This window comes from Aotus nancymaae, unplaced genomic scaffold, assembly GCF_030222135.1.
Source record: "Aotus nancymaae isolate 86718 unplaced genomic scaffold, 86718_ANA_hifiasm-v0.15.2.pri h1tg000016l, whole genome shotgun sequence".
NCBI classification, from domain to species: domain Eukaryota; kingdom Metazoa; phylum Chordata; class Mammalia; order Primates; family Aotidae; genus Aotus; species Aotus nancymaae.
This window is the reverse complement of record NW_026988428.1, coordinates 12,330,498-12,342,739: the sequence shown is the minus strand read 5'-3', so window position 1 is coordinate 12,342,739 and position 12,242 is coordinate 12,330,498.

The following is a 12,242-nucleotide window of genomic DNA, read 5'->3' as shown; positions in this document are numbered from 1 at the left end:
AAGTGAAGGTCAAAAAGTGTAATTGACACAATCTGCATTTTCAATCACAGTCATCACCTGAAGGATGGCTAAACCTTGAGAAGATCATTCGTGAATTCAAAACTGGGAGAAAGTGGGATGAGAAATTGGTGCCACTATTTCTGTCTTGGATCACTGCAACCATATAAAGACTCCTTTTTCTCTTTTTAGGGGTTTTGGTGTTAGGAATGCTTACTTTTATCAACTTCTTTGGTCAGTAGGATGGAAAATATATACTAAACTTTTTATAGAAATCATATATAATTAATAATGTCAAACAGTGAAGATGTTTATACATCAAAGTCATCCTTTCCTCCTTTCACCTTTAAGATATTCTCCAGAGATAAGCACTATTAATCATATCTTTTATATCCTTCTAGAAATGTTTTATGTATATACGAGCATTTTCATAGACTTGTATGTTTAAAAATAAATGTAATTGTAATCTTTCTATATTGACTTACAGAATCTACTTTATTTTTTAATAAATTGCATAATATTTTATTGCAAGGTTCCTGCAATTAATATGCCAAATCTCTATTATAGGCATTTTGATGGTTTTCAACTTATCAGTTATACTGCAATACATGTGCTTATATATAAGAATTCATTTATACAGCCATGTAGTGTGGGAAATTTTAAACATTAAAAACAAAGAATTTGTATGTATATATCTGAGGACAAATTTTATGAAAACAGAAATGTCAGGGCATGTACACTTAAAAATTTGATAGCTATTACCGAATAACTCTGAAGGGGAAATACTAATACATTTCCATATCACCTAATTCCTACAGATAATTCAGTGTGCACAGAACTGATAAACAGCAAAATCACGATATTGATTTGGATAACTTTTATTCTCAAGGATATATGCAATTTTTAATTAAATTAAGTAACATGGACAAAGTGTTATAGGAGTGAAGAAGAGAAAGTCTCTTCTAAAGATCTTGGCCTTAATGGTTTCTTTTCTTCAATAGTCAGAAATATCTCTAGACAACATTCTAGGGAAGCATTAAGAAGTTGTTTTATTACAGATATTTTCCAGAAAGACACTCAAAAGAAAGTGAACCTTGTATTTGCAGTAATCTGTGTTGTAGCCAATAGAAACGCATGGCTAAATGAAGAGAACCACCATTGGTGACATTAGTTCTTATGCTTTTAATTTGGACCCTTATGTTTAACTTAAACACATAGAAACAGCTGTGATTTGTATATCACCTCTAGTAATAGTCTAGAATAAATTGTTACAGAGGCAACTAATGTGAAAAGTAAAAGAAGAGTAATAAATGGCTAATAAGTTTCACCAATTATCTTTATCAGGAGGGATTGACAGTTAACATCAGAATCATATTATTACATAATTCTAAGTTACCAGCATTTTGAAATTTATTTATGCCTAAGATTTAGCTGTCTATTAGATGACGTATCTTATTTATATGTAATTGCATGGCCACCCTACATATAATAGCCATCAATACATATCTGTCTCTCTTATTCTTTTAAAATTAATTAATTATGGATTGTACTTTTCAATCATAAAACTTTCTGCATCTTTTTTAAGCCTATAGGCAAAGATACCTCACCTTTTTCCTATTGTTTAGGGGAAATACTCAAATAAGAAGATACAATGAGTACCAACTATCAGCATACAAGCTGCTGCCAGAAGGCTGATTTTCTTATCAAACAATGCCTGCACAAGATGAGTATTAGCAAGACCTGTCCTGTTTTATCCTTCTCCTAACATTGTAAAAGAACAAACATATTTCTGCTAAATCTGTTTGCCTGTAATGTATGTGTGTGTGTGTGTGTGTGTGTGTGTGTGTATGTATGATGATAATAGTGAGATTGTGGATGGAGAGGGTGATATACGTTCTCTTGCTCCGGGTGTTACTACCCAAAGTTTCTTTGCTTTTCCAATCCTGAGCACTTATGGTGGGAAGACAGGACTCTGATGGAATCAGCCAGCCAGCTTGAGTCTGTGTCTACTTATACTTGTCCTCTGTTTATTTGCCTGGAGCTGAACCCTATCCTTCTTCTCTCCTGTCTCATTTTCAGGCAGAATTCCTGGAATGATTCAGCTCTGCAGCTCACTTAATTCCCATAAATTCTCTATATTTAGCCATAAGTAGCCTGCATTTGCTTGAGTTTCATTAGTGACTGTTTCTCATTGTTGCCTCCTATCCACCATTAGGTCTACAGTTTTAATCCATGTTTTGCCCATGTACTCCTACCGATTCTACTCAAGCTTCCCTGAAAAAAGAACTTGAGCTGATTCCTTGTAGACTTTATGGCCAGCAGAGCACAGTGGTGTATCACCCTGCTGGAAGCTATAGTTGATGATTTTATGGTTCGTGTAATAAGGAGGTAGAATACTTAGCATTTCTAAAGGGTAGGAATAGGCCCATAAACTTACATTCCTTCAAATTTCTTCCACTCAGAAACCTCTATCTTCTCAAAATGATTAATAATAGATTCCAGCTATCAAAACAATTATTTTCAAATAGTAGCTTATTACACAACAAGCAGGAAGTTATGACTCAAATGTTTTTACTTTGTAAACAGTTTATGATATATTATGAGACAGAGAGATTTTTCAAAAGTATTTTATTGTAATGATTTACTTATGGAACTTTCAGCAAAAGGCAGAAAAACAAAAGTCTGAAAATGCTGGCATCATTGTAACCCATTTGCTGTTTGTGTTTGGTTAAGAATTTATTTAAAGACGGCATACAAAATATAAATGTGTGAGTTGTTTCCACTCTGATACTAAACATTCATCATGATGTGCTGGAGAGTCCAGGGACTCAGCAGCCACTTGGATTTGAGCTAGGCTGCAAATTTATCTGGACACTGAACAACTGTATGGCATTGAACAGCTCCCTTGACTTCTCTGAGGCTGATTTTTATCTCATTTGTAATAATGATAGTTAGACATCCTCTCTTTTAAAGACTTAAATAGGGATGATACATGAAGGCACTTAGCATGATGTTGATCAGACGAGGTATCTGAAATGCATTCATTACTTTTCCAATCTTTTTTCAAAAATAAAAAAACTATTAACCCAACTGGAAAACAATACAAAAGTGAGCCTATCAGATGCTGTCAAATTTCTACTGTATTTTTCTTCTTTGTTATTTTTGCAATATGATTCTTGGCAGTAACATGTGATAAGGACATCAGAATGACACCAAAGAAATTTAGGAACTTTAAGATCACCAAATATCAGAGATGGTTTTAAATAAAATAATTTGAATAAATTGAACGCATTTGAATAAGATGTCTATCCAGAGATTGAACTACTACTTATTAACTTAAACAAGAAATTAAAAAATGAATGAATCAAAAAATGATCTCATCTAGAATTTTTAGTTACATGGCATTTGTCTGAAAGTCTCCAATGTCTTTTACCTTACTCTCCGAGAAAACATTTATGAAGATAATGGGAGAAAATGTTACAAAACAATATTAAACACTGAGGTTCATAGACTACCTAGAGTCATGTTTGGGAAGTAATCTTTGTCAAATATATGAAAGTTGAAGTGATTGGAAAAAAAAATTACACTTCAGTAAATACAGTGGGGTACAGGCATTGGCTAACTACCCCCATTCCAAAAGGGAGAAATTGGCCAAAACAAAGGGTCTACAGGCCCTGTGCAAGTTTGAAACCCAGCAAGGGAGTCATTAAATCTTAAAGCTCCAAAATAATCTCCATTGACTCCATGTGTCACATCCAGCCAACACTGATGCAAGGGGTGGATTCTACCCATTATCCAGTTCCAAAGCTGCTTCCATATTTTCAGGTATCTTTATAGCAATGCCCTACTTCTGGTACCAGTTTTCTGTATTAGTCCATTCTCTCATTGCTATAAAGAACTACCAGAGATTGGGTAATTTATAAAGAAAAAGGGTTTAATTGACTTAGTCCCACAGACTGTACAGGAAGCATGGCCGAGGAGGCCTCAGGAAACCTACAGTTATGGTGGTGGGTGAATGGGTAGTAAGCATGACTTACATGGCTGGAGAAGGAGGAAGAGAGAGGAGGGGAGGAGCTACACATTTTAAACAACCAGATCTTGTGAGAACTCACTCACTATAACAGGAATAGAAGGAAAATCCACTCTTATGATCCAATCACCTCCCACCAGGCCTCTCCTCAAACACTGGGGACTTTAACTTGACATGAGATATGGGCAGGGGCACAAATCCAAACTATATCAAGAAAAAGTGGCAGTCTCAATGGTACATAGCTGAACAAGGAATATCCTTGCAAAAAACTGAGAATTTATCCAAGAACTTTTTATATTAACCTTCTTGCCAGCTGTAAATTTGAGAAATAGATATAAGTATTATCCAAGAATGTATTGCTTGAACCAGAGTCAATCCACATAATCTGTCTGTTGACAAATACAAATCTGAAAAGATTTGGTTTGACAAAACAGTAGCCAGAAATGTAGAAAAAGAGTATTTCAAACACAATGTAACATGCAGTCTATCATATGGGTTAGAAAATACGATGTACATTCTCAATAGAATGCAAGAAGTCTTGGCCTTTTTGAAACAGTAGCAGAAAATCATAAAGGGAAAACATGATGTATTAAAAGGGTGTTACCAAGAGATTTAAAAAAGAGATAAAAAGAGAGAAGACTAAGTAAGGGCTTCTAAAAAATAAGAAAAAATAGCATAGTTAAAATCCACTGCAGAGTCAAAGAAGCAGTAAAAGATATTGCAGAAAATTACATCAGTGTATAAACTTCCAAAACTCTCAGAGAATATATATAGAGAGAGCAAAGATAAGAAAATTGTTATAGTGAAGATAAAAGACATGGCATGGCATAGAAAGAATAGAGTCAATATACAGATAGTATGTTTAGCTGCAAAAAAAAATCTCAAAAACAATAAAACCAGTTATACCAGTCTGTTTTCACACTGCTATAACGAACTACCTGAGACTGGTTAATTTATAAAGAAAAGAGGTTTAATTGATTCACAGTTCCACATTGGTGGGGAGGCCTCAGGGAAGCTCTGATCATAGGTGAAGGGTAAGCAAGTCACATCTCACATGGCAGCAGGAGAGAGAACGTGAAATGAGAAAGCTCTACACTGAATCCACCAGATCTCATGATTATTCCATCACAAGACAACACTAGAGGGGGATGATGCTAAACTGTTAAAAACCACCCCCATGATCCAGTCACATCCCATCAGGTCCCTCCCTTGACAAGTGGGGATTACATTATGAGATGAGTTTGGGTGGGGACCCAGAGCCAAACCATATCACCAGTAAAATTAGAATAAGCAATAAAAAATAATTTTCTATGCTAAAAAAGGATCTGCATGTCGGGTCAAAGAGCTCACTACATTCTAAAAAAATCAATTTATATATATATTTAGATATATTAATTTTTGCGGTACAGTCATAAGTTAAAAGTCCTCTTTTTGTCCAGAATACAGGTAATAAACAAGCAACAAAATCTTACCCTCAGGACAGGAATTAAACTTAGAGTATACTTAGAATAATAAGCAACATCTAATAATAAAAATATTTATTATTTAGTTGAATGCCTGCTACATTTAACATGCTTACATATTTTATCTCTTTATTTCAAACAACCCTATAAGGTAGGTAGGATATCCTCTTTTGTAGAAACTGAGATTCAGACATGGAGTATGACCACAATCTCACAAGCAGAAAGTTGTACAAATGAAATCTAACCTAAGTTTACTTGATTCTAAAACATGTGCTTTTTAAGTTGTAGTATGCAGCCCCTATGATACATGGGAGGAAATGTCCTTGATCTAAATTTTAGTACCCAGCTAAGTTGTTTTTAACAATGGTATTAGTCTGATCTCACAAAGCTAATAAAGACATACCTGAGACTGGGTAATTTTTAAAGGAAGGAGGTTTCACTGACTTGCAGTTCCACATGGCTGGGGGCAGGGGGGACTCACAATTATAGTGGCAAGCAAGGAGGGGCAAAGTCATGTCTTACATGGCAGCAAGCAAAAAGAGAGTGTGCTCAGGGGAACTCCTCTTTATAAAACCATCAGATATCATGAGACTTATTCACTATCATGAGAACAGCATGGGAAAGACTTGCCCCTATGATTCAATTACCTCCCAGTGGGTCCCTCCCATGACATATGGGAATTATAGGAGCTACAATTCAAGATGAAATTTGGGTGGGGACACAGCCAAACCATATCAACAACAAATAAAAGAAAAACATAGTCAGATAAGCAAAGTCTCAGAAAATATGCTTTCTAAGAAACAAATATGCTTTTTGAAAGCTGCTTGTATGTTTTTTGAAAAAAATATTAGTACAGGACTGACTTTAGCTATGCAAGAAAATAATATAAATTAAGACTTATAAAAGTCAATTCTACTGGAAAAGGATTGAGGCTGAGCTTTGGAAACATTTGTGAGGTTACAGAAAATAATTATAATGAATCAAATTAGGATTATGGTGTCAGAGATGAAAATGAAAAAATGAGTTAGGAAGAATTAATGAGACATTGGCCATGGATGGGGAGTGATGAAATAGAGACACTCTTGGACAACTTTCAGATGTACAGACTTTAGTGGCTAGATAGATGAATGTTAGTAATGACTGGGATACAGTAGGAAGAAAAGAATTTCATTTAAAAAATCATTAATCTTTGAATATGGAGAGTTTGTTTCTTTTGTAATATACCTATAGGCAAGCAGTTAAACAGGACCAGTATTTATGAGAAAGGTTTTGGGTGGAGCTGCAGACTTGGAAAGTGATAAGTGGGTGAGATCATTTAAGGAGAGCATGACAGATGCGAGTAAGATAAGCATTAGGGAATGCTGCATGCAGGAGTTAAGAAGCAGAAACATGGGATAAGGAAGAGTCACTTAAAGCTTTAAGTAGAAAGTAATTATAAACAATAACAAGGGCTATGCAGTGAGATCAGTAAAATGAAGATACAAAGCATGCCCAATGAATAGAGCACTGAAAGAAGCACTGGAAGATAAAAAGCATATTTATTGAATTGAGAGCACGGGAAGAAGTACTTTGCATAAAATTGTGATACTGAGCATCTGACTCCAGTGAGTTGAGGTAGTGGGAAAGTGAAGATAGTGAATGAGAGGAGGAACAGTTGAAAGAACAGTTTGGTTTGAAAGACTAGAAATGTCTGAGCATATTTAGAGTCTGAATGGAAGAATCTCAGAGAGAAAGGGGATAGGGGAGGGAGAAAGATTGCATCATTGGTAGAACTTGAAGCAAAGTCCTGAATGAGGTATGAAAGAACAGAGCTGGAAGAATTGTCTTAGAAAAGGAGAATGACCACCCTGTACCTGAATGGCTGCAAATATGAATTATTTTGTAATGAGACATTGAGGCATTTTTCTTGACACCTCTGTTTTCTCTGAGATGTTAGAAGTAAGGTCATGTGTTGAAATTGCATGAAGCAGGAACTATGCAGAGGATTTGAGGAGAGAGTTTCTTTTTAAAATTAATATACTATTTTGTCAATGAAGTTAAATGTGTAATATGTATGTAAGTTCTGATGTAGAATAAGAAGGTGAACTCTAGGAATCCATCCTCCAGCTTATGCTCCAGAAGACTATATGTTTATTCCCTATCTTATCACCTAGCCTTTATTACAGGCAAAATAAAGTTTTGCAATGGCAGTGGAAAGGAATGGAAAAGAAAGATAACCAAGCACAATGGGATAATTGTCAAGCAGCTCTGGGGGGGTCTACCTATGACTTGCTACAGTAAACTTGTAGTGGCGCAGAACTTCATGGTTGTCAGATTTTGTTAAACTACATTGGTAATTCGAGTATAGTAAGAAAAAAGCCAGCTTGAAGGACTGCAGCAGAATAAGGAGGCTAGGAAGTTGATGGTACATTGAGAGAATACTTTAAATAATTTTCTGTGGATCTGCATTCAGTAAAAGAGAAGGTTTGGTGAGAAATTGGTCAAGAAACTCTAGGATAGTGGAGATTTAATAGACTATTTCAGTTCAACAATAAAATGAAAGGGTAGGTTTAGTGAAAAGGAGGAGGTAAGACAGGAGAATTGTAGGAGTTTTTGGTTGAGGACAGGATATTGAAGACTAACATTTTATAGGTGGAGTAGTCCTGAATGCTGACCAAAATCTCAGGTGTGGTAATTTATTTATGTTCCTGATATAACATGCAGGTGCAGTTTATTCATTTTAAAGGCAAATAATTGTGAAATTATAATAGTGGATGCATTTTTCATATGCATGCTGAAATCATCCAGTATGATTCCAAAGTTGTGTTTGAGAGACAGACTCTGAACAAAATGTCTAAATCCTCAATGATTGGGAATGTCCAAGAAACTCAAATTGCTATCACTTTTATTTTTATTTGTTTTTTATTTTTATTTATATTTATTATACTTTAAGTTCTGGGGTACATGTGCAGAACGTGCAGGATTGTTACATAGGTATACACATGCACGGTGGTTTGCTACATCTATCACCCCATCATCTGTATTAAGTATTTCTCCTAAAGCTAATCCTCCCCTCTCCCCGCATCCTGTGTTATCCCTCCCCTAGCCTCCCACCCCCTGACAGACCATGGTGTGTGATGTTTCCCTCCCTGTGTACATGTGTTCTCATTGTTCAACACCCACTTATGACTGAGGACATGCAATGTTTGGTTTTCTGTTCTTGTGTCAGTTTGCTGAGAATGATGGTTTCCAGCTTTATCCATGTCCCTGCAAAGGACATGAACTCATCCTTTTTTATGGCTGCATAGTGTTCCATGGTGTATGTGTGCCACATTTTCTTTATCCAGTCTATAATTGATTAGCGTTTTGGTTGATTCCAAGTCTTTGCTATTGTGAACGGTGGTGCAATAAGCATATGTGTGCATGTGTCTTTATAATAGAATGATTTATACTCCTTTAAGTATATACCCAGTAATGGGATTGCTGGGTCAAATGGTATTTGTATTTCTAGATCGTTGAGGAATTGCTATCACTTTTAGAAGCATACCATGCCCTCACTGGGTGTCAAGAGCTTTGGAGAAGGAGGGTTTAAAATGAGTGTGACTCCTTTGGAAGTTTTAATAGAAGTTAAGAGGGCTTTATTCCATTGCGTGGTTGAAGAATGATGGAGAGATAAAAAAAAAACAGTCTTGTTTAAGAAGACTTTCAGAGGAGTAAATGTAGAACAATAGAAAGATGAGAATAATGGGGAGTGGTGATCAAAAGAAGCTGATGCAGGACAGGCAAGCCCCAAATTAGCCTTAGCCTAGGAGAGTTCTTTGCTTCACTCAGAAAAAAATTCAAGGGTGAACCAGTGGGATTAAACAGCAACTTTTATTGAAATGCCAGTGTATAGCAGCAGCAAAAGCACTGGTTTTTGCAGAGCAGGACTACCCCATAGACAGTGTGCCCAGAATAGCAACTCAGAGGCAGTGCTGCCCTTATATTTGAACCCACTTTTAACCATATGCAAACTAAGAGGAGGTTTATGCCAAAATTTATAGGATGATGGTGGCAATTTCCAGGTCATTGGGTCATTGCCACGGAATAGTAAATTGGCATGGCACACTAGTGTGTGTGTCTTATGGAAAGCCACTTCTGTTCTGACTTGTTTTAGCTAGTCCTCAATTTTGTCCAGTGTCTGAGCCCGGTGTCTGAAGGGTCCTGCCTCCTAGCTCAAAACTACACTTTGAATAGGGCTTAATATTTCAGGAGCAAGAGTCATGGTTATGGTTAACACAATAATGCGATTGCAGATTAGCTTTGGGGCCAGAATTGGATGAGAATCTGCAGTGATACTGCTGTGACCTTCCTGCAGAATTTGTCTCTGTTGTGCTGGTTTGGACATCTTCCCAATGGAAACTGAAAGAGTGAAAAATTCTTAATGCATAGGTGAAAGTAGTCTTAAATGTGTTTATCCCATAGTGTGGGCTAGATTGTGGATGAAGAGGTCAAGAAGTGATAATGTTCAGAAACAGACTATAATAACAGACACTCAGGAAACCAGTGATATACAATGTAACCATGCTGGAGGCAGCATCTGAAGTACCTGGAACCTTGAGCAGGCTCTTCTTCTCCATAATGTATTTGTAACAAAGAGGGGTCTATTCAACGTCATGGGAAAATATCTAAACTGGATAAACCTTTTCAAAAGAATCTGACTATGGCTTTTGTATTGCTAAACCCAGGACTACTTTTTAGGTGCAGAAAGATCCTTGGGATTTCCTATCTCTAGGAATAGAGTTCGGTAGACTAGGAATAGAGTCGAGTCACACCCTTTTTACTGCTTGTTCATTTCCTCACATGCCAGCCTGCAGAGCAGGAGTAGCTTTCCACCCTTTGTTGATCCTGAAAAAGAGCATAGAATCATGCCATTTCTTTCCTTGAACATGTAGAGCTTTGTACATCTAAATGCAAGGAACCACTATTATATATTTGTTAAGTAGACCAATGTAAAGATTCATCAGATCACCATGCATTCACATTTTCATGACCCAAGAAACAAACAATACAGTGGAATCTGTCACGAGCAAGTTTCTGCGATTGAGTGAAATGCTCCAAAATGAACATACCTATGTTCTGTGACATTGAACAAAAGATTCAAAATGCTCTGTAATATTAAAAAATAGTTAAACAAAAATGATTTTGTAAGGTTGCTTTTGAAGAGGTATTTGTTTGGGTTTGGAGTTTGCTTGCCTATTCATTCATTTCTGGTAAGCAATGCTTTTACAGATTCACTTTAATGAAGTCAGTTGCTACAAACTTCACATTTCTCTCTTCTGAGATAATTTAATTGACAGATTATTTTCCTGGTTTTATGTATTTGAACCAGACAAAGAACAGAAAAGAAACACATGTTAATGTCATAACAAAAGAGACTCTGCAGCTGAGTAGAACTTCATTCCTTGGCTCTCAAAGGTGGAAGACATAGGTTAGGGAAGCTACAGTTAAACACAAGAAATGAGGTAAGTAAAAGCATAGCTGAGAAAACACTACAGCTGTTTCAGAGGTCTCTGGTTATCAAGAAGATGACTTAAAAATGAAAAATAATCAAAATGCTGTTAATATTGGGGTAAAAAAAGGATTGGAGAAAAGTGATAAAGGATAGAAGTTAATTTAAAGAATATTGAGAGGAATATACTGAGTATAATGATTTAAAAACAGAACCATTAGAACTGGGTTATGATCAGATTTTTAGCTCATTTTTAAGACATAGCTTAGAACATTTGGAATAGAAGAGGGAGATGGAAATATACATGCAAATAATAGCACTATACAAGCTATGTTCTTAGCATCTAGACATGTACACATAATTGATTAGAGGGGAATGATTTGCAGGAACTTCAAGTTTCTGGAACAGTTCTAATTTTTAATATTTTGTTTCACTGATTGTTTATTTGATCAATGTATTAAAATTCTGTCAGAAAAAAAATTATCATAATTATGATAGCTATACGTTACTCTAATAGGAGAAAAGGAAAATGTTAGAGGACAATTGAGGAAACAAAGGCCAGATTATTTAATGGTCACTCAGATTTCTGTGTATTTCCTAACACATAGCCATTCATGAAAGACCATGATATCTTTGGAGAAAAAAAGGGAGAGTTTTATTTTCTATTAAACTCAAACTGCAAATTGGGAGATGCATCATAAGCCCCAAATCACTGATCTCTCTTATATGGCTGGTTCCAGGTGGTCATAGGATAATACCAGGTGGTCTGTTGGGAGCAACTCGGGAATTTCCAGCTGCAGTTGTTTCCAGAAACTGTTCTTTTACTTGCTTGTAGAAAAATAGATTTTGTAATAGTTTCTAAAGGCATAGAGAGTGTGACCACTCCTTCACACTGCCATGGTATCTTGAGTCTGCTTTTACTCATGAGTTACAGGGAGTCCATCTTGTCTGTTAGCTGGGGACATCATTTGACGTAGCAAATAATTCTATTTTCCTTTTACCATCACCATTTAAAAACTTTTTAAAAGTTTGTATGAAAATATTTTAAGAACTTGAAATATATGTAGATGGCTCAGTTGAGTAAACCAGTTACGTTTAACAAAATTGACTGGCTTTCATTAATTCACAGAGTGTTGTCACTGATATATGCAATAAAAATATTGACATAATTGTTTAAATGATAGACACTACTAGATATGATAATTCTATACATTTGATGACAGAAGAACTGATTGGAAAAGATTGAGTTGCTTCCATTTTCTTTGTTCAGCAAGGCTAGCAT